Genomic DNA, 22,454 nt, shown 5'->3' on the forward strand with positions numbered 1-22,454 from the left:
TCAATGAATTCGCCTAGAAATTTTGATTCCATTAGTGATAATTTTTCTATATCCCGACAGTCCACTTATTACTACTGCGGCCTATTGGGAACTAACCGAAATCACCATGTCACTCAGATTCGACTCAGGAAATTTTGATTAATCTTAAAAAGTATACATGTTACAAGAACCTGCTACTGGGAACTAACTGAATTCACAAAGATACACTGTTTCAGTTCGTTAAAACGTTGCTCTATCTTGAATAACAAGCTTATTACATGGGAATCCTATTGGGAACCTACTGAATTCACCATGATACTTAGATTCCGTTCCTTTAAATGTTGCTCTATATCGAAAAGCACACTCATACAAGCATGTCCCATTGGGAACTCACTGAATTCGCGTAGGAATTTTGATTCCATTCATTACAATTTTTCTATATCCCGAACAGTCCACTTATTACTACTGCGGCCTATTGGGAAGTAACCGAATTCACCATGTTACTCTAATTCGGCTCACCATATTTTGATAAATCTTTAAAAGTACAGAAATTTCAAGAGCCTGCTACTGGGAACTAACTGAATTCACAAAGAAACAGTGTTTCAGTTCGTTAGAAAGTTGCTCTATGTTGAATAACAAGCTTATTACATTGAATCCTATTGGGAACGTACTGAATTCACCAAGATACTTAGTTACCGTTCCTTAAAATGTTGCTCTTTATTGAAAAGCACACTCATACAAGCATGTCCCAGTGGGAACTCACTTAATTCGCCTAGAAATTTTGATTCCATTCGTGAAAATTTTTCTATATCCCGAACAGTCCACTTATTACTACTACGGCCTATTGGGAACTAACCGAATTCACCATGTTACTCAGATTCGGCTCACCATATTTTGATAAATCTTTCAAGTACACATATTACAAGGGCCTGCTACTGGGAACTAACTGAATTCACAAAGATACACTGTTTCAGTTCGTAAAAACGTTGCTCTATCTTGAATAACAAGTTTATTACATGCGAATCCTATTGGGAACCTACTGAATTCACCATGATACTTAGATTCCTTCCCTTAAAATGTTGCTATATATCGAAAAGCACACTAATACAAGCATGTCCCATTGGGAACTTACTGAATTCGCCTAGAAATTTTGATTCCATTCGTGAAAATTTTTCTATATCCCGACAGTCCACAGATTACTATGCGGCCTATTGGGAACTAACCGAAATCAGCATGTTACTCAGATTCGACTCAGGAAATTTTGATAAATCTTAAAAAGTACACATGTTACAAGAACCTGCTACTGGGAACTAACTGAATTCACAAAGATACACTGTTTCAGTTCGTTAAAACGTTGCTTTATCTTGAATAACAAGCTTATTACATGGGAATCCTATTGGGAACCAACTGAATTCACCATGATACTTAGATTCCGTTCAATAAAATGTTGCTCTATATTGAAAAGCACACTCACACAAGCATGTCCCATTGGGAACTCACTGAATTGACCAAGAAATTTTGATTCCATTCGTGAAAATTTTTCTATATCCCGAACAGTCCCCTTATTACTACTGCGACCTATTGGGAACTAACCGAATTCAACATGTTACTCAGATTCGGCTCACCATATTTTGATAAATCTTTAAAAGTACACATATTACAAGGGCCTGCTACTGGGAACTAACTGAATTCACAAAGAAACAGTGTTTCAGTTCGTTAAAACGTTGCTCTATCTTGAATAACAAGCTTATTACATGCGAATCCTATTGGGAACCTACTGAATTCACCATGATACTTTGATTCCGTCCCTTAAAATGTTGCTCTGTATTGAAAAGCACACTCATACAAGCATGTCCCATTGGGAACTCACTGAATTCGCCTAGAAATTTGGATTCCATTCGTGAAAATTTTTCTATATCCCGAACTGTCCACTTATTACTACCTCGGCCTATTGGGAACTAACCGAATTCACCATGTTACTCAGATTCGGCTCCCCATATTTTGATAAATCTTTAAAAGTACACATATTACAAGGGCCTGCTACTGGGAACTAACTGAATTCACAAAGTTACACTGTTTCAGTTCGTTAAAACGTTGCTCTATCTTGAATATCAAGCTTATTACATGGGAATCCTATTGGGAACCTACTGAATTCACCATGATACTTAGATTCCGTTCCTTATAATGTTGCTCTATATTGAAAAGCACACTCATACCAGCATTTCCCATTGGGAACTCACTGAATTCACCCAGAAATTTTGATTCCATTCTTGAAAATTTTTCTATATCCCGAACAGTCCACTTATTACTACCTCGGCCTATATGGAACTAGCGGAATTCACCATGTTACTCAGATTCGGCTCACCATATTTTGATAAATCTTTAAAAGTACACAAATTACAAGAGCCTGCTACTGGGAACTAACTGATTTCACAAAGAAACAGTGTTTCAGTTCGTTAGAACGTTGCTCTATCTTGAATAACAAGCTTATTACATCGAATCCTATTGGGAACGTACTGAATTCATCATGATACTTAGTTTGCGTTCCTAAAAATGTTGCTCTTTATTGAAAAGCACACTCATAGAAGCATGTCCTATTTGGAACTCACTTAATTCGCCTAGAAATTTTGATTCCATTCGTGAAATTTTTCTATATCCCGACAGTCCACTTATTACTACTACGGCCTATTGGGAACTAACCGAATTCACCTTGTTACTCAGATTCGGCTCACCAAATTTTGATAAATCGTTAAAAGTACACATATTACTAGGGCCTGCTACTGGGAACTAACTGAATTCACAAAGAAACAGTGTTTCAGTTCGTTAAAACGTTGCTCTATCTTGAATAACAAGCTTATTACATGCGAATCCTATTGGGAACCTACTGAATTCACCATGATACTTTGATTCCGTCCCTTAAAATGTTGCTCTATATCGAAAAGCACACTCATACAAGCATGTCCCATTGGGAACTCACTTAATTCGCCTAGGAATTTTGATTCCATTCGTTAAAATTTCTCTATATCCTGAACAGTCCACTTATTACTACTGCGGCCTATTGGGAACTAACCGAAATCACCATGTTACTCAGATTCAATTCAGGAAATTTTGATAAATCTTAAAAAGTACACATATTACAAGAACCTGCAACTGGGAACTAACTGAATTCACAAAGATACACTGTTTCAGTTCGTTAAAACGTTGCTTTATCTTGAATAACAAGCTTATTACATGGGAATCCTATTGGGAACCAACTGAATTCACCATGATACTTAGATTCCGTTCCATAAAATGTTGCTCTATATTGAAAAGCACACTCATACAAGCATGTCCCATTGGGAACTCACTGAATTGACCAAGAAATTTTGATTCCATACGTGAAAATTTTTCTATATCCCGAACAGTCCCCTTATTACTACTGCGGCCTATTGGTAACTAACCGAATTCAACATGTTACTCAGATTCGGCTCACCATATTTTGATAAATCTTTAAAAGTACACATATTACAAGGGCCTGCTACTGGGAACTAACTGAATTCACAAAGAAACAGTGTTTCAGTTCGTTAAAACGTTGCTCTACTTGAATAACAAGCTTATTACATGCGAATCCTATTGGGAACCTACTGAATTCACCATGATACTTTGATTCCGTCCCTTAAAATGTTGCTCTGTATTGAAAAGCACACTCATACAAGCATGTCCCATTGGGAACTCACTGAATTCGCCTAGAAATTTTGATTCCATTCGTGAAAATTTTTCTATATCCCGAACTGTCCACTTATTACTACCTCGGCCTATTGGGAACTAACCGAATTCACCTTGTTACTCAGATTCGGCTCCCCATATTTTGATAAATCTTTAAAAGTACACATATTACAAGGGCCTGCTACTGGGAACTAACTGAATTCACAAAGATACACTGTTTCAGTTCGTTAAAACGTTGCTCTATCTTGAATAACAAGCTTATTACATGGGAATCCTATTGGGAACCTACTGAATTCACCATGATACTTAGATTCCGTTCCTTAAAATGTTGCTCTATATTGAAAAGCACACTCATACCAGCATGTCCCATTGGGAACTCACTGATTTCACCCAGAAATTTTGATTCCATTCTTGAAAATTTTTCTATATCCCGAACAGTCCACTTATTACTACCTCGGCCTATATGGAACTAGCGGAATTCACCATGTTACTCAGATTCGGCTCACCATATTTTGATAAATCTTTAAAAGTACACAAATTACAAGAGCCTGCTACTGGGAACTAACTGAATTCACAAAGAAACAGTGTTTCAGTTCGTTAGAACGTTGCTCTATCTTGAATAACAAGCTTATTACATGGGAATCCTATTGGGAACGTACTGAATTCATCATGATACTTAGTTTGCGTTCCTAAAAATGTTGCTCTTTATTGAAAAGCACACTCATAGAAGCATGTCCCATTTGGAACTGACTTAATTCGCCTAGAAATTTTGATTCCATTCGTGAAATTTTTCTATATCCCGACAGTCCACTTATTACTACTACGGCCTATTGGGAACTAACCGAATTCACCATGTTACTCAGATTCGGCTCACCAAATTTTGATAAATCGTTAAAAGTACACATATTACTAGGGCCTGCTACTGGGAACTAACTGAATTCACAAAGAAACAGTGTTTCAGTTCGTTAAAACGTTGCTCTGTCTTGAATAACAAGCTTATTACATGCGAATCCTATTGGGAACCTACTGAATTCACCATGATACTTTGATTCCGTCCCTTAAAATGTTGCTATATATCGAAAAGCACACTAATACAAGCATGTCCCGTTGGGAACTCACTTAATTCGCCTAGGAATTTTGATTCCATTCGTTAAAATTTCTCTATATCCTGAACAGTCCACTTATTACTACTGCGGCCTATTGGGAACTAACCGAAATCACCATGTTACTCAGATTCAACTCAGGAAATTTTGATAAATCTTAAAAAGTACACATATTACAAGAACCTGCTACTGGGAACTAACTGAATTCACAAAGATACACTGTTTCAGTTCGTTAAAACGTTGCTTTATCTTGAATAACAAGCTTATTACATGGGAATCCTATTAGGAACCTACTGAATTCACCATGATACTTAGATTCCGTTCCATAAAATGTTGCTCTATATTGAAAAGCACACTCATACAAGCATGTCCCATTGGGAACTCACTGAATTGACCAAGAAATTCTGATTCCATTCGTGAAAATTTTTCTATATCCCGAACAGTCCCCTTATTACTACTGCGGCCTATTGGGAACTAACCGAATTCAACATGTTACTCAGATTCGGCTCACCATATTTTGATAAATCTTTAAAAGTACACATATTACAAGGGCCTGCTACTGGGAACTAACTGAATTCACAAAGAAACAGTGTTTCAGTTCGTTAAAACGTTGCTCTATCGTGAATAACAAGCTTACTACATTGGAATCCTATTGGGAACGTACTGAATTCATCATGATACTTAGTTTGCGTTCCTAAAAATGTTGCTCTTTATTGAAAAGCACACTCATAGAAGCATGTCCCATTTGGAACTCACTTAATTCGCCTAGATATTTTGATTCCATTTGTGAAATTTTTCTATATCCCGACAGTCCACTTATTACTACTACGGCCTATTGGGAACTAACCGAATTCACCATGTTACTCAGATTCGGCTCACCAAATTTTGATAAATCGTTAAAAGTACACATATTACTAGGGCCTGCTACTGGGAAGTAACTGAATTCACAAAGAAACAGTGTTTCAGTTCGTTAAAACGTTGCTCTATCTTGAATAACAAGCTTATTACATGCGAATCCTATTGGGAACCTACTGAATTCACCATGATACTTAGATTCCGTCCCTTAAAATGTTGCTATATATCGAAAAGCACACTAATACAAGCATGTCCCGTTGGGAACTCACTTAATTCGCCTAGGAATTTTGATTCCATTCGTTAAAATTTCTCTATATCCTGAACAGTCCACTTATTACTACTGCGGCCTATTGGGAACTAACCGAAATCACCATGTTACTCAGATTCAACTCAGGAAATTTTGATAAATCTTAAAAAGTACACATATTACAAGAACCTGCTACTGGGAACTAACTGAATTCACAAAGATACACTGTTTCAGTTCGTTAAAACGTTGCTTTATCTTGAATAACAAGCTTATTACATGGGAATCCTATTGGGAACCTACTGAATTCACCATGATACTTAGATTCCGTTCCATAAAATGTTGCTCTATATTGAAAAGCACACTCATACAAGCATGTCCCATTGGGAACTCACTGAATTGACCAAGAAATTCTGATTCCATTCGTGAAAATTTTTCTATATCCCGAACAGTCCCCTTATTACTACTGCGGCCTATTGGGAACTAACCGAATTCAACATGTTACTCAGATTCGGCTCACCATATTTTGATAAATCTTTAAAAGTACACATATTACAAGGGCCTGCTACTGGGAACTAACTGAATTCACAAAGAAACAGTGTTTCAGTTCGTTAAAACGTTGCTCTATCGTGAATAACAAGCTTACTACATTGGAATCCTATTGGGAACCAACTGAATTCACCATGATACTTAGATTCGGTTCCTTAAAATGTTGCTCTGTATTGAAAAGCACACTCATACAAGCATGTCCCAGTGGGAACTCATTGAATTCGCCTAGAAATTTTGTTTCCATTCGTGAAAATTTTTCTATATCCCGAACTGTCCACTTATTACTACCTCGGCCTATTGGGAACTAACAGAATTCACCATGTTACTCAGATTCGGCTCCCCATATTTTGATAAATCTTTAAAAGTACACATATTACAAGGGCCTGCTACTGGGAACTAACTGAATTCACAAAGATACACTGTTTCAGTTCATAAAAACTTTGCTCTATCTTGAATAACAAGCTTATTACATGCGAATCCTATTGGGAACCTACTGAATTCACCATGATACTTAGATTCCGTCCCTTAAAATGTTGCTATATATCGAAAAGCACACTCATACAAGCATGTCCCATTGGGAACTCACTTAATTCGCCTAGGAATTTTGATTCCATTCGTTTAAATTTTTCTATATCCCGAACAGTCCACTTATTACTACTGCGGCCTATTGGGAACTAACCGAAATCACCATGTCACTCAGATTCGACTCAGGAAATTTTGATAAATCTTAAAAAATACACATATTACAAGAACCTGATACTGGGAACTAACTGAATTCACAAAGATACACTGTTTCAGTTCGTTAAAACATTGCTCTATCTTGAATAACAAGCTCATTACATGGGAATCCTATTGGGAACCTACTGAATTAACCAAGATACATAGATACCGTTATTTATCATGTTACTCTACATTGAAAAGCACACTCATACAAGCATGTCCCATTGGGAACTCACTATGTTCGCCTAGAAATTTTGATTCCATTCGTGCCGTGGCCTGAGAGGCAACACCATAGTGTTCCTCTAGCTGACCTGTTCCACAGTGCAGCAGAGTGCATGGGTCTCTCCACAAGCAGAGTGAGCTACTCTATCTGAGATTCATGGAAATGCAAGGATACACGGTCCTCACTGGAGGGCAAACTAGAGAAGCACATGGAGAAAAGAAGTGGAGGAATAGTTGGAGAAATCAGAGACCAAGGACTCCAGGGTCCTTACGTCCTTGACATCCCCCCCTCACAAATGGTACTAACTTGTCATTTAGCTTTTTGATTCAGACCCTGACCTTGGTGTACCAACTCCTTATGGCACCCAACCTGGTCACTTTAAAGACTGCTAGCTATGCAGTATACCCCTTAAACTAATTCACAATTGCCAATTACAGCCTCTCTAGTGATACTGCCCAATAACCTTACCTCAGCTTCTATCAGCTGCACTATAGTAATGGAACCAAGATCATTCATGGTTCAGAACCAAGAAGTATACCTTTTGAGTGTGCACAGTATTGTAATCTGTATTGACAATAAGTCAATATTACTTCCTGAATCCTATTTGAGCCGATATAAAGGTAGGGGAAGAAAAGAATGAAAATGGCAGCCACCACATTCTCAAAGCTTAAAAGGTAAGATATTCCAAAAACAGTTAGAAAACATTTACTGGGAGTCTAATCCTGATGCTGAAACCAAACAACCAAAAAAGAAAGTCATACACCAACATCTCTGATGACCATACGTGCACAAGGCATTAATAAAATATGTGTAAACCAAATGCATTAACACAAACAGATTTCCCATTAGGCTTAAGGCAACTTCATCCCAGAGATGGAGGAAAGAGTCAATACATGAGAATTAACATAATCTACCACATAAGTACAAGTACCACCCTATTGCAAACATAAAAGACCTTTGATAAAATACAGCCTCAATTTGAGATGAAAGTCTTGCAGAGAATAGAGATACAAGGGATTTACCTCAACTTGATAAAGGCAATATACAGCAAAAGTCATTCATAAGAGAGAAGAAGTCAAAGTATTTGTGTTGGAATCAGGACCAAGACAAGGATGTTCACTCTTCTCACTTCTCAACAAACTTCTTATAGTGTTAGGTCAAGCAATTAAACAAGTCAAGGTAATGAAGCAAATACAAATGAGAAGGGAAGAAATCAATATATGTTTATTTTCAGGTTTTAAGATTCTATACATAAAAACTAAATCTTAAAAAAAAACTCCTAGAGCTGATAAATATTGATAAAAGTTGAAAAACACAAAGTTAAAGCACAGGAATCAGTATCCTTTTTATATACAAAAGACAAACACAGAAAGCAAGGGGACAATACTATTCTCAAGAAACTAAAACAAAACAAAACAACAACAAAATACTTGAACTAAATATGACAAAGGAATGTGTGCCATGAAAACTGTAAAACACTAAAGAAATTCACTGAACATATTCCTGCTTAAGAAACAGCTACAGGTGTTTCTTGCCCTCTTGCTAAGAGCAGAAGAATAAATAATACTCTGTTAGTACTCAGTGGCTTCTGGGATTTTCCTAACATTCACATCACCACAGAGAACTACAAACAACTAAGAAACCTCTCAAGTTATTGAGAAGCAAATCCCAAGCTTCATGCATTTTTCATGTAAATAAAATAAACCATTTAAGTATCAAGTTTAAAATGGAGATAGGATCTAGTATGCACCCCCCCCCCCATTACCACAGTCGTGTGGGTGCGACTCAGTGTGACAGTTCCAAGGACTATGTGTCCCGAGAGCTATGTGTCCTGAGGACTTGATGCTGTTATGCTGTTATGGATTTCTACTCTGTTCAGTGCCAGCATGTTCCTCCTAATCTAAGAATTATGGGAAAATTCACTCACTGGCCAACATCTCTGGCACTAACAATTGATTTCTTATACACATTTTTGCCCTCAGCTTCCTGATGAGATTTATTAAAAATTGCTCTTGAGTAGATACTCATTCTGAGGATTTAAAGTAGATATGACTGATATTTATATAAGTGGTTAGATCTGTGAGTCTTTTAAGGATACTTTTTAAGGATAAATAATGAAATAATACTCCTGTCTTTATTTAGAAGAAAACTAAAACAATTACATTGCAATTTAATGATGCTTGAAAAATTTGGCTGGGATATATAAGTGATAGAACAAAGAATAAAGCACAAGGGTTAGGGCATCCATCAACTATGTGGATCTGTTGTGTATGATGGGCTGGAACACTGTTCCTTCTAACATAAACTCTGTGTGTGTGTGTGTTTGTGTGTGTGTGTGTGTGTGTGTGTTTGTGTGTTTTTGTGTGTGTGTGTTTGTGTGTGTGTGCGTGTGTGTGTGTGTTTGAATTTTCTCTCTTCCCTGGTCTTTCTCACTGACGCCAAGGAGTTAAGAGTTCATAGGTTTTTCGCTTGTCATAGAGAGTGCCAACCCCCCAGTAACTTAAGCTTTGCTCCCTCAGAAAACTGTCTGTTGAGTAACATCTCTAGTCGCTGGCTGCCTGTGGCAGCATCTCCATAGGTGTCTGGATCCACCCCCATCAATAGCTTTAAGCACTGATGCCCAACGGCTGCCTGCCTCATTTTACGCACCACAGAGATGCCAACATTGATCACCAGCAATGGTAGAAAATCGTTTACTTTTAATTTAGAAGAAAATCGAGTTTCAGCTTAATTTTCTGTGTATTTCTTGATGGATGTGACTTGATGGAAGAGACGGACTGCCCAGAACTGCAGTTATGAACAGTTGTGAGGTGAGTTTTTCTTATTTGTAAAGACTGACAAATAAGGCCCTGCCAATGCCATTCAAATAAAAAAAGAAAAAGAAAATGAGAAATGTAGCTTTCAATTTCTTACCATTTTATACCAGATGGAAGATAAACATGACAATGTCTATTATTATTAATATTAATATTATTATTATTTTGGTTTTCACTGGAGAATCACTAGGGACTATTATGTTATTTAAAATTCTTTACATGGTAGTATAGATGAAGGACTCAGACTAAAATATTTCCTTTGTAATATATATTTCATATGTGGAAATTGTAGAACTGACTTGCGAGGCTTACTCTTTCTAAAAATATAAAAAAAATCAACTATCCATTAAGAAATAGAACTCACTTAGCTTCTCCATACCTGCCTTCATGGCCACAAGAAGCAATTTCATCTCTTGAGCAAAACAGAATCAATTTCTTTGCGTAGAATCGGGATTCTTACTCACTGATTAATCTGATATTAGGTCTGCAATAAAATAAGATTTAATCATTATGTTAAAACTGATTTTCCTTAAATTTTATTAAGGAAATATGGTTTCTATTATTTTCAGGTGCAAATATTTAGGTTCCAAACACCTGCATGAATGGCCATTATTTCTATACTTAGTACAAAAACTAATAAAATTGTTTTTTTTTTTCTTCAGCACTGTTCAGACAAAAGCACGTCACAATGAACTCACGGTATCATGTTTTAATAAATGGAAACCATCCTGTTACATTGTAACACAGTCCCTGGGGTAGGCAAGGATGAAAGTGGTAAGAAGAATGAAGTCCACCTCCTTGCTTAGGAGAACAATGCAGCTCACTATAATTGGAAAAACAAAAAGAACTTTCTTGGAATGGTTATTTTTTCTTTCCTAAAAGAACTTTCTATAGAACTTAAAACTAATATGTTAAAGAAATTTCAAGTTTCTGCCAGCCATTTGATTAAGCAAAAACTTACTAATCATTTTTAGAAAGTTTGGTTCCCTGGTTCCCATATCCAGATACTAAGTCAGTGTAACTAGATGATCTCATCTATACACTACATCCATCAATAAATGCGTGCGCGCACACACACACACACACACACACACACACACACACACACAAACACACACACACAAATATATGCACATTATGTAAATATTTTTATATACTATAATGACACTTTATCTTAAACATTAAAGTTTTTCTACACACAGGTAAAAACAGTCTAACAGCATTATTTTCTATTTGTCATGAAACAAGTGCACCTTCAACTAAAAAACCTGAGCTCAATTTTTGTCAGTAGTAACTGCTTTACAGAACATTATTCCAGTATCGATAGAAAAACACCTTATCAGCATTTGTAATATCCAAACCAAATTTGCAATCTCACCCAGATGTATAAATGTGCCCGGCACCTGAACCATAAAGAAGTCCATTAATAATGGATAAGTATATTAAAGAAATTGGTCATTGTTTCTGGATAATATTATTAGGTTAAGCATGATGTGTGCTGTTATAGAACCTTTTCTGCTACAAACAACACTGTTAGTAAAGCAAGACCCAAACCTATCACTTTAGCTAATTCCAAACAAAGCTATTCTGTGTACACTGCAGTAGCACATAGTTAAAAAAACTACTCACTGCCTCTTTTTCACACATATTGAAACACCTCAATACTCTATGAAAAACTGCAAAGTTATTGCACCACCAGAAATACACAGTATAATATCTAACTTCATTTCAGTAGAGCATGAGACTTAATCTCAGACTCAAGGGCACCAATTACAAAAGGAATTTACTCTAACTAGTCCAAATAAAAGACACACAATCCAGGTACTTTATTTACAGGTCATAAGCCTAATAGGGCAGGTTTAGAGCTATACTAACCTATTTCCATGCCATAATGTCCCTTGTTACTTGCTGTTTTTCCAGGCCATATGCTCAGGGTCCATCTCCTTACATGGTGGTTTCCTCCTCCCTTGGTCTCCTCTCTTGTTCCCCATTCTCCTCTCTCTTGAGACCCTCCACTCCATCCTTAAGTCCCACCTTTCTTCTTCTATTCCCTAATCACAGACTCTATCCATTTTTGATGAGTTAAACTAAGAAGCAAAGTTTACAAAGCATCACTTGGGGTACCTGAGGATCTGCTCCTCAGGGCTTCCAGATCTTGGGAGCCAGTATGTAGGGAGCATTTAAATACAACCCCACCAATAACTTTTCCTTATCTGACCAATAACCATCAACATCTTTACCTAATACACAGCCCATACAGATATTTTCAGATCCTAGCACCCATAGCTATGGCTTCTGGTAAAATGTAAGTACATGTCACATTCTTACAAACTCAAGACAAACTGAGCAGATTATCCAGTGTTTTCACAACAGTCCACTATTTAATCTGCAAGAATTTAAGTGTCATCAATAACAATCCAACAGAAAATGCCACTAAACAAAGACAACAGCCATGATATATTATATTCCAAAGTTACAACCATGAATTAAGCTTTAAAAGGAAGTTGCATTACCTTTATATTTTAAGGACTTTTAAAATAAGAGTCTCACTTGGAAATTATGCAAAGTTCATGTTTGACCACTGAGTATTGGCCATGCACCCCCACTGCCCTGGCCTGAGAGGCAACACCATAGTGTTCCTCTTCACTGGGCTAGCTGACCTGTTCCACAGTGCAGCAGAGTGCATGGGTCTCTCCACAAGCAGAGTGAGCTACTCTATCTGAGATTCATGGAAATGCAAGGATACACGGTCCTCAGTGGAGGGCAAACTAGACAAGCACATGGAGAAAGGATGTGGAGGAATAGTTGGAGAAATCAGAGACCAAGACACAAAATTGTGAAAGAGTAATCACTGAGAGTCAGAATGTGACTAATAGAATTTAAATTGTTGCTCTTGTAGAATGAAAAGTAAAGTTGCTAACAGGGTAGAAAACATCTACATCCTGGGAATCCAGGAAGGGTGTGTAAAAGGCCCCAAACATGTGCAGAGATTAAATAGGTCTAAACGGAATCATCAAAGAGATGATTCAGGAAACAGCACACAAAGGAAGTCACAGATGGATCAAATGCTCTGGTTACATTGACCTAATTTCTTAGTATAAGGAACAAGAAATCAGTTTCCAAAAAACACGAAAGATGCTTCATCTAACAATACAAGTCAATATTAGACCTGATTTTTATAGAGCTAATGTGTAGAAGTCAAAGATACTAATTTCTAAAATGACTCTTTGTACATTTAATTTTTGTGCGATGTCTAATAATGACTCACGGAGAATGTGGTATTGGAAAAAAAGTAGAAGAAAGGCATTGGAAAAGGAGTTTTAGGCACAGGTTTGGCTGTAAATTTAGTAAAAGACAATCTAGTCATTTTATATCTATCAAATACTTTTACAGGCTCCAAATGGGTCAAAGACCTTAAGATACAAAAATGAATGTCATGAAGTTAAAACAAGAATATAGTATCAAAGTATTATGACCACTTTTTTAAAGGAAAGGAATATTTCATTTTGTGGAACTTAAACATTTCCTCTAGTATTTGACTTCCGGTGGCCCATCCAAAAGAAATGAAAAAGATATGAATTATAAAAGGATGTTAAATATTTTAAAACTCCAGTGGCTAATAAGATGAAGCTAATTAAGTAAGCAAGGAAAATATTCTGCTGCAAAACCATGCTTGGCCAGCCAGTGATGGAAAGCAAGACAAAAGAAGATTAGTTTCCTGCTATTTTCAAAGAACAAGCACCTACCCAGGTCAAAATCTAGATGCAGACTACTAAAACAAGCAGCTGACTTGGAGTCTACCCACCAGACTGAGCAACAAAGGAACTTAGAAACACCAACAAACATGCACAACAGTTTTTTTTTCCCTCATTTTGACAGATGTTCACTAAGTATTTTCTTAGTGTTCAGCATGGGACACGTACTGTGTACTTCCTTCAGTTACACATCCCTGGCTTTCTAGAACTTAAATTTCTATCTGTTTAATAATACGAAGTAGGAAATTCAGAAAGGAAAAGCAACATGGTACACAAGTATGCTGAAGAAACTGACCACAAGCAATCAAAAAAAGACTCAAATAGCTCAGGAAGTTATCCCAAGATCTACTGACACAAATCACTAATCTCAAAATTTTCCGATAACATTTAACAGCTAATAAGAGCCCTAGAAAACTTGAAAAACTGATACACATATAAATTATAAATATGTGTCTACAATCACCCTTCCTGGTGGACCGTGTAAGCAGATGATGGCAACCAAGAAAGACTAATTCCAGAAAAGAAATCCAGATGGCCAGATTCTGTTTTTCCTCAACAGGGTCGTTTCTAAAATAACCATTGTTTTTTTTAAATCTGACAAAACAGGAAACAGAAGTAACTGGGATAAAACCAAAATCTAGATCCTTTCTACTCTGTTATATGTCTTTCTTCTCGTTAATGTGTTTCTAAAACAATGATTTTTTTTTTAATATTTGTGGTTTTATAATTTATTCTACAAGGAAACCAATGGGAAAGACTTGCCAATTTCTTTGGAACTGTAATGCAGGGTAGTAAAACAAATGAAGATCTTGTGATTGTAAAGAGACTAATTTTCCAACAGAGTTACGGAAATATTTTTTCTAAGAAACCAGCTCAGTCAAATGAGGCATTTAGACTCTGGTTACCATAGTGGTTGTGTCTTTCCTTGAGCCGGGGTTCCCTGCTCTGTAGCCTTCCCTTGAAAGTTCTGTTCTCTTGGTGTCATCTCCTGAAAGCCGAGATTAGGTACCATGGTGTCTGCTTTTAAGTTCTAAAAAATACTGAAGAACCTAAACTTTAGTGTCTGCATGGTGACATAAGCCACATCGCTAATAGCTCATCTAGTTAATATGAAAAAATCATGCTTTCACTCCCAACCTAAATTGGGATTGAGTTCCAGGTGAACATCATCCTCCAGTTCCAGTAACCAAAACTATACACTGGTCATTGCTCAGATTTCGATTTTGTTTCGATTCATGTTGTCACTTGTAGAAGTTTGGACCCGGTTCTTCCTCCAAGCCCCATGCTCCCAGAAATAAGACAGAGACTCAAAATATATTAACAAATACCTTGGCCATAGAGCTAGACTCTTCTCTGACAAATTCTAACCCACTTACTCAAATCTACATTCCGCCATGTGGCTCATTACCTGTGCTCAGGAACCACGAGTCTGTCTGGTCACGTTTTCCAGGGCAAATCTCTCCAACCTGGCTCTATCCCAGAATTCTTTCTGCCTCCTGGATGTCCCACCTTCTATTCTACCCTTTCCTATAGGCCATAATTTTTTTTAACTGAAAGGTGATATATCCATACAAATACACAAGATACTCTCTCTACAGTCACTAGCATTCTTAAAGCCTTCAAAGTGCTAATTATTCCAATTCTACTTTTACTTCTAATGCACCAACACCAACACCAACATTCAGAGACCATCCATGGGAGGACTATTGCTTTAAAGAACTTATGTGCACCGGCTTTTCCTTTCAGTTTATTCTGGTAATAATGCCACTCCAGCTGGGTGTTAGTATCAGGATGAAAAGGTGTTCTATGTACACCAGCCTGGCCGGGAACTCATAGAAGTTCACCTGCTAGGATTAAAAGCTTGCTCCACCAAACATGGCTTTGATGAACTGACTCAATCTAACAGCAGCAGAGTCAGTTTTCTGTGGCCTTTGGTTTCTTACAATGAAAAACAGGCAACTCGGATACCAGGTTCAGATTGTAGGAGAAGAAAATGAGACAAAAAACTACAATCAGACTTTTGTAATTCTGGTATAAGTAGGTATAAATAGATTTTGAGAGCAGGTTGCTCAGAACAAAGAAACATATAACACACAAGCTCTCCTGCCTCACTACATAAGCCAGACAAAAGAACAATAGACCAGAAGGTAAGTGTCCCTAGCCTAAAATCAATTCCTTTACATTCAAAAAAATCCCTTTCAGAGCTGAGTCAAAACTATCCAGAACAAAATAAAGTCTTGCTGGGAATCTAGAATTTTCTAGTATTTTCACATAAGAGAAAAACTGACTTTCAAATGAAACTGCAAATGTAGCTATCTTGTCCAGAAAGAACTAAAGAAAAATGCTAAATAAATGCTTCTAATACCAGTAAGTAGTACACACATCAACCTGAAATTTCATTTGCAAAGCAGACTGCCCAGTTGACTCAACTCAATGATACAGAATTATCCAAAACCCAGAAGTTAGTATGTTTACCTACATTAAGGGAGGAGTTATTTGAACAGAAGAGAAAGTCTGAAGACACAGTATAGCAGCAAATTCCCCTTAATGTGCAATAAAAAGATATAGAAAATATCCAGAAGCTCTCATCTATGTGAGATAACGGAGTCCTCAATTTAAGATACTCTTCTCTGTATATTTCAACGTACACTAAAGCAGTACTATTCTAATTTTCTTATACCTGTGATAATAAAGGGTAGCCAATTTGAACAAATGAATAAATTTAATTGAGAAAGAACAAAATACTTTCCAAAGAATATATTGTTATCATTTCAGATACACACACAGACACACAGACACACAGACACTCACTCTCTCTCTCTCTCTCTCATGTGTCAATTTTTTTAAACAAACAAGAATACAGATCTTTAAGATCTGTTATACTTCTTACACCCAGGAGACAAAGAAGAAAACAGTATCAACATGCCTTCCAGAGCTCTGATGTCTGGGTGCCCTCAATACTGACATATTGCCTAAACGGAAAAAAAGAGCATTCAAACCCAAACTAATTCTTCTCATTAAAAACATAGTTAGTCAATTTTAAAAAATCACATTTAAGAATAATGTTAACATAATATAGAATATATTATGGACTGAACTCCACCTTAATAGATGAATTTCCATTTCTTCAGTTTTCTGATAGAATGTTCAATCACTTCTAACAATAGCATAGCATTATTTCCTATTCTACATTCTAACCTTCTTCCTTTAAGATTATAATTTTATAAGATAAATCTGATTATACAATTTAGTTATGTGTAGTTTCACCTATTTAGCTTTGATAAACTCCATTCTGCACAACTCTACAAATTTTACTTAATGAAACAATTACAATGGCTACTACTACCCAATGTTGTTGATAAGTAATAAAACACAAGAAGTTTACAAGGAGTTAGATTAATTCTCACAACACTATAGGGAAAAATTACTATCACCCACAACTTGTATATTAGTAATATAAGTTCAACACCTGGTACGTGCCCAAATTGGAATTTATTTCCAGTCAGTCTGATTTCCAAGCTCTTAAATTATCATACTTGTTGTTATTAAAATCTCGTTGTAATAAAATACCCACCACACCCATCCAAATAGAGCACACAAAACTAACACAGTTCCACTTGGTGAAATTTAATGGGAGAACAAGTCAAGGGAAAGGGGCAAGAGAAAGAAGAGAAAAGAATGAAGAGAAGAGAGAGCATGAGGGCAGAAGAAGTCTGCCTTTCATTTGGTATATGACATAACTATTCCCACAAGGAGTTGGGATTTGGACCAAAGGAATACTGGGAAGTAGGGCTGTTGCCATGTCAACAGTTACCAAATGGTGTCGCTGCTCAAGGCAATTCCTGATACCAACAATACTGCTGTTATAATTCAACATATTTCAAAAAGTAGTTCACAAAAAAAAAAAAAAAAAAAAAAAAACAAAGTCTATACACACAGGGAATTGTTCTTTCATCATTAGCTGTTACTAGTTCTGCCGCATGACTATTATATTTATGGAGATGAAAGTAAATATTATCTCATAAGGAAAATTACTGACTTAGAATAACCAAAGATTGTTAATAAGGATTATTATAACCCAACTATTAGATTAACATTACTTTATAATAATATTACTTCTAATAATCCCCCTGGTGTTCCAAAATATGATAGTACAGGTCCTAAAACTGCCACCCATTTCTCCTTGTTTCAAGCTCTGGCCGAATCTTTCCTGCACTGTGACAGCCAACTCTGTGAAAAACTGACTCATAAAAGGGCAGTGAAAGAACACAGACTAGAAACCATTAAAAAAAAAAGTCTATTCAGTCCCAAAAAAAAGGACACCTGCCTGGTAAGATAAAGGAGAGAGCAAGCAGTGAAGATCCAGGTAAATATATTTAAAATGCAAATTATACCAGCCCTCAACAAACACCTAGAAGTCAACAAAATGATCTAAGTATTAAAAAGAAAAAACAAGGGGCTGGGGATTTAGCTCAGTGGTAGAGCGCTTACCTAGGAAGCGTAAGGCACAGGGTTCGGTCCCCAGCTCCGAAAAAAAGAACCAAAAAAAAAAAAAAAAAAAAAAAAAAAAAGAAAAAACAAAACAAACAAACAAAAAATCCCAAAAACCCCAAACCACTCTTTCTCTTCAAAAAGGTGGCCAAGTAGCAGATACCAACATGCAGATCTTCATGAAAACCCTAATGGGCAAGACCATTACTCTTGAGATTGAGCCCAGTGACACCATCAATAATGATCCAAGACAGGGAAGGCATCCCACCGACCAGCAGAGCTGATATTTGCTGGCAAACATTTGGAGGATGGCCACAACCTGTCCAACTACAACATCTAGAAAGAGTCCACCTTGCACCTGGTGCTGTGTCTGCACAGTGGCATCATCGAGTCATCCCTTTGTCACCTTGTCCAGAATTACAATTGTGACAAGATGATCTGCCCCAAGTGCTACTCATGCCTGCACACAGTGTAGTCAACTGCTACAAGAAGTTCGGCCACTCCAACAACCTGAGCCCCAAAGAAGAAGGTCAAATAAGGCTGGGGCCATACCTGGCCTGTGACCCTGTGACCAAATAAAATCCATTGACAGGGGCAAAAAAAAAAAAAAAAAAAAAAAAAGAGAGAGGGAGAGAGAGAGAATGACAAATAAAAATATCAAGCTGGGCACAGGACTTAAACCCTAGCATTAAGAGACAGAGGGCAGGCACATCTCTGTAAGTCTGAAGGCAGCCTGGTCTACAAGGTGAGTTCCAGGACAGCCAGGGCTATACAGAAAACCCTGACTGTAAAACAAAACAAAATTCTGACAATTAGCTTTTCTTTGTAAAACCATTATGACTCTTTAGCATATCCAACAAAAATTCATGTATTGGTGGCAAGAAAATACACTGTTAACTATGAATACTCTATGCTGGTACAGAACACCAGACAAACCCACATTTGGAAAATAGCTGTGTAAGAAATATGGTAAGACACACATTTAAACAACTAACATTATTGGATTTTGTACTAAAAACTGAGATCTTACGAGTAAACTGTAGTGGTTTGGCTTGATGCTGCTTGTATATTATTATTCATATTGGTTCCTCAAGAGGGGTTGCCCCCACCCCACAAGCAGAGCATCATGTACTTAGGTGATGCTATGTGAACCTTCTCTCCACTTTAATAGGTCAATAAATGGTTAGAGCCTATGATTGGGTACTGGATAGGAAAGGTGGGACTGGAGGCTCTGGAGGGGGTGGCAGGTAGAAGGAGAAAAAGAATGAAGGAAGAGGAGAGAAGGAAGCCACTATACACCAGAATCATGTGGCTGGGAGAAACCAGAAGTAGTAAGGAGTCTTAGAATTGGGAAATAAGTTAGTATTGTATTAGATATGCCCAATGTAGGCATATAACTTATAATTAAAATATTTGGATTGTGTGTCTTTTACATGGGCTGTTAGGGTTGGAAATTTTAGTAACAAATTGACAAACCCATGTCTGGCTTAGAACCGAAGTAACCCGATACGGAAATCCACCCCCATCCACTCATTATTAACAACTAGGGCTTCACTCTAAAGCTGCTTCAGGGTGGAAATTAAGCATGAGTCTAAAGGGTATACAGAGAGCTAGCTGAGAGGCTCCCTTCCCAAGTCCCAAGCAAACCTAGGCAACCAGAGGTACCACACCAGTCCTGAGCTGGGACACAAGGTGGCGCCAATCCCACAACATAGTTGGGGTTCCCTGAGTCTGAGAGAAAAAAAAGAAGGACAGGAAGTCAAGGTTGCCTGAGATGAGGCCTTCACAACTGAAAATTAGCAACTGAAAACACAGCAGGTATCTTTCCAAAGCTTTCTCACAGATAAGAATGGGCTGATCTAGGCATCTCTCTCCCAAGTCACCCTTCCCATGCATACTTTGATTTCTAACATCCCTCCACTTCTAAACACAGGTAGCAAGACCAGCTCCCTCAACTGCTTACACTGCAGGCTGTGTAAGATCAATACACAGGCTGAAGGCTATACAGGACAGTCAAAAGACCTAAAGGGCTCAAAACACAAAAGCCAAGGGTCTTTGTACAGTCAGCCCCTCCCTACTAGTGAAAGAATCTGAAAGGACCTTAATGTCCTAAATCAAACACCAGAAGGAAACAAAGATAAAAGAAACTTCAGACCAAATATAAGAAATAAAATAGTACCACAGCAATCTTTTCCTCCTTCACTTTTTCCCACATAAGGTGCTATCGAGAATTGAGGAGTTTCTTAAGTAGTGAATATAAAAAGCATTGATTTTGTTTTTAACATTCTTAGCTTGAATATATATGACCAAAGTCTAAGAAATTAAATTTGCCAAGGTATGTTGAAGAAAATTTTTGCATTTTCTATAGGCTAACTCTAAAAGCTGTACCAGGATCCACTCTGACGTAACACTTTACCAGCAAAACTTGTAATTATAAACAGTATGATCTGCTCTCTTTAAGCAAATATCTTGATTGATTAGTATTTAACTTTAACTCAATGAATAAATAAAATAGTTAGATTCAGTCATCACAGAGACAACAACAGTACAATTAATACTGTAATGAAAATGTAGCTCTACCATATGTCTATATAACAAGGAACTATAGTAAGGACTAAAAAGTGCTAATATTGCACATACCCTAAGAGGCATGGACCTGGGCAGGAGAGATAGCTCAGTGGATAAGAGGTCCTGAGTTCAGTTCCCAACAACCACATGGTGGCTCACAACCATCTGTAATGGGATCTGATGCCCTATCCTGATGTGTCTGAAGACAGTTACAGTGTACTCATGTTAATTAATTAATTAATCAATCAATTAATTAATTAGCCATGTTCCCAGAGAAACAAGGTGAATTCATCTAAACCACTATGAAGACAACCAGGCAATCAAGCACAGTGATATTGAAAGAGCGTACCCCAAAACGGGGAGCTGCATCTCTCGCTCCGATCGCGGGGTGGGGTACCCCCAGGAATCACGAGTAGCCATTCTTGATGTAAAAGCACGAGGTAGCTTTATTAACGAGATCCCGGGTCTTAGCGGGATCCCGGGTGGACACATATCTCACACAGGAGACAGAGGAATCGACCCCGAGTCTCCAAACTCAGGGGTTTATATAGGGGAGGTTAGGGGCATTCTCGAGGTTACACATGATTGGTCAATTCAAATGGTGCACAGTTACTTTCGGCGCGAAATTACATCAGCAAGGAGTCCATGCTCTCTAGCAGCTCAGCAGGCAGGTAGGGTGGCTCATCTCACTCAGGGGGGTGAAGGAAGGGGAGGGGGTGGCTACAGATGGTCAATGTCCTTGGGGCTGATAGCTGGTTTGGCAAGTCCTATCTCTGGCTCTCCCTCAGGCATGTCTGGCCCTGCACATCCTGACTCTGACAATGAGTAACCTTTTTAAAACTCTAGTTCTACAATATATGAAGAGATCTTAAATGACAAATATGTATCTGTCAACTGCACGGGTTAAAAAAAAAATGACACTGACACACATATTGACAGCAATTTGCTGTCAATTGGGGGCAAACATACACAAATATGACCATCAAGAAGACTCAAAATTAAGAAAAATTTGGGTAGTAATACTCAATAAAGAAAGACAAGCGCTAAAATGATCAGAATGGAATAAATCTAGATTGGGTAAATGAAAACTCAGAAAGAAATTATATGGTATAAAAAAAAAGGAAAATAAAATTAATTAAATAAATAAATAATTGGGGGCCAGAAACAGATGGAACAATATCACTGGGCAAAATATTGTAGGTGAATAGGTGTCTTACAGTTTTATTGCTGTGAAGAGACACCATTACTGAGTCAACTTTGATAAGGAAAACTGACATTGGACTGGCTTACACTCTCAGAAATTTAGTCCATTATCGCCATGGTGGGAAGCACGGCAGCATTCAGGGAGGCATCGTGCTGGAGAAGGAGCTAAGGGTTCTACATCTTCATCTGAAGGCAGGAGCAGGAGACTGTGTCGACACTGGTCATAGCTTGAATATAAAGACC

General features: G+C 37.4%; 1 pseudogene; it reads left to right on the top strand.

The window, feature by feature from the left end:
- LOC148005534 (polyubiquitin-C-like) overlaps window positions 1-22,454 on the top strand; it is a 1,830,776-nt pseudogene that overhangs the window by 1,389,058 nt on the left and 419,264 nt on the right.

The sequence above is a fragment of the Rattus norvegicus genome, chromosome 5, assembly GCF_021556685.1.
Source record: "Rattus norvegicus strain SHRSP/BbbUtx chromosome 5, alternate assembly SHRSP_T2T, whole genome shotgun sequence".
In the NCBI taxonomy this organism is placed as follows: Eukaryota; Metazoa; Chordata; class Mammalia; order Rodentia; family Muridae; genus Rattus; species Rattus norvegicus.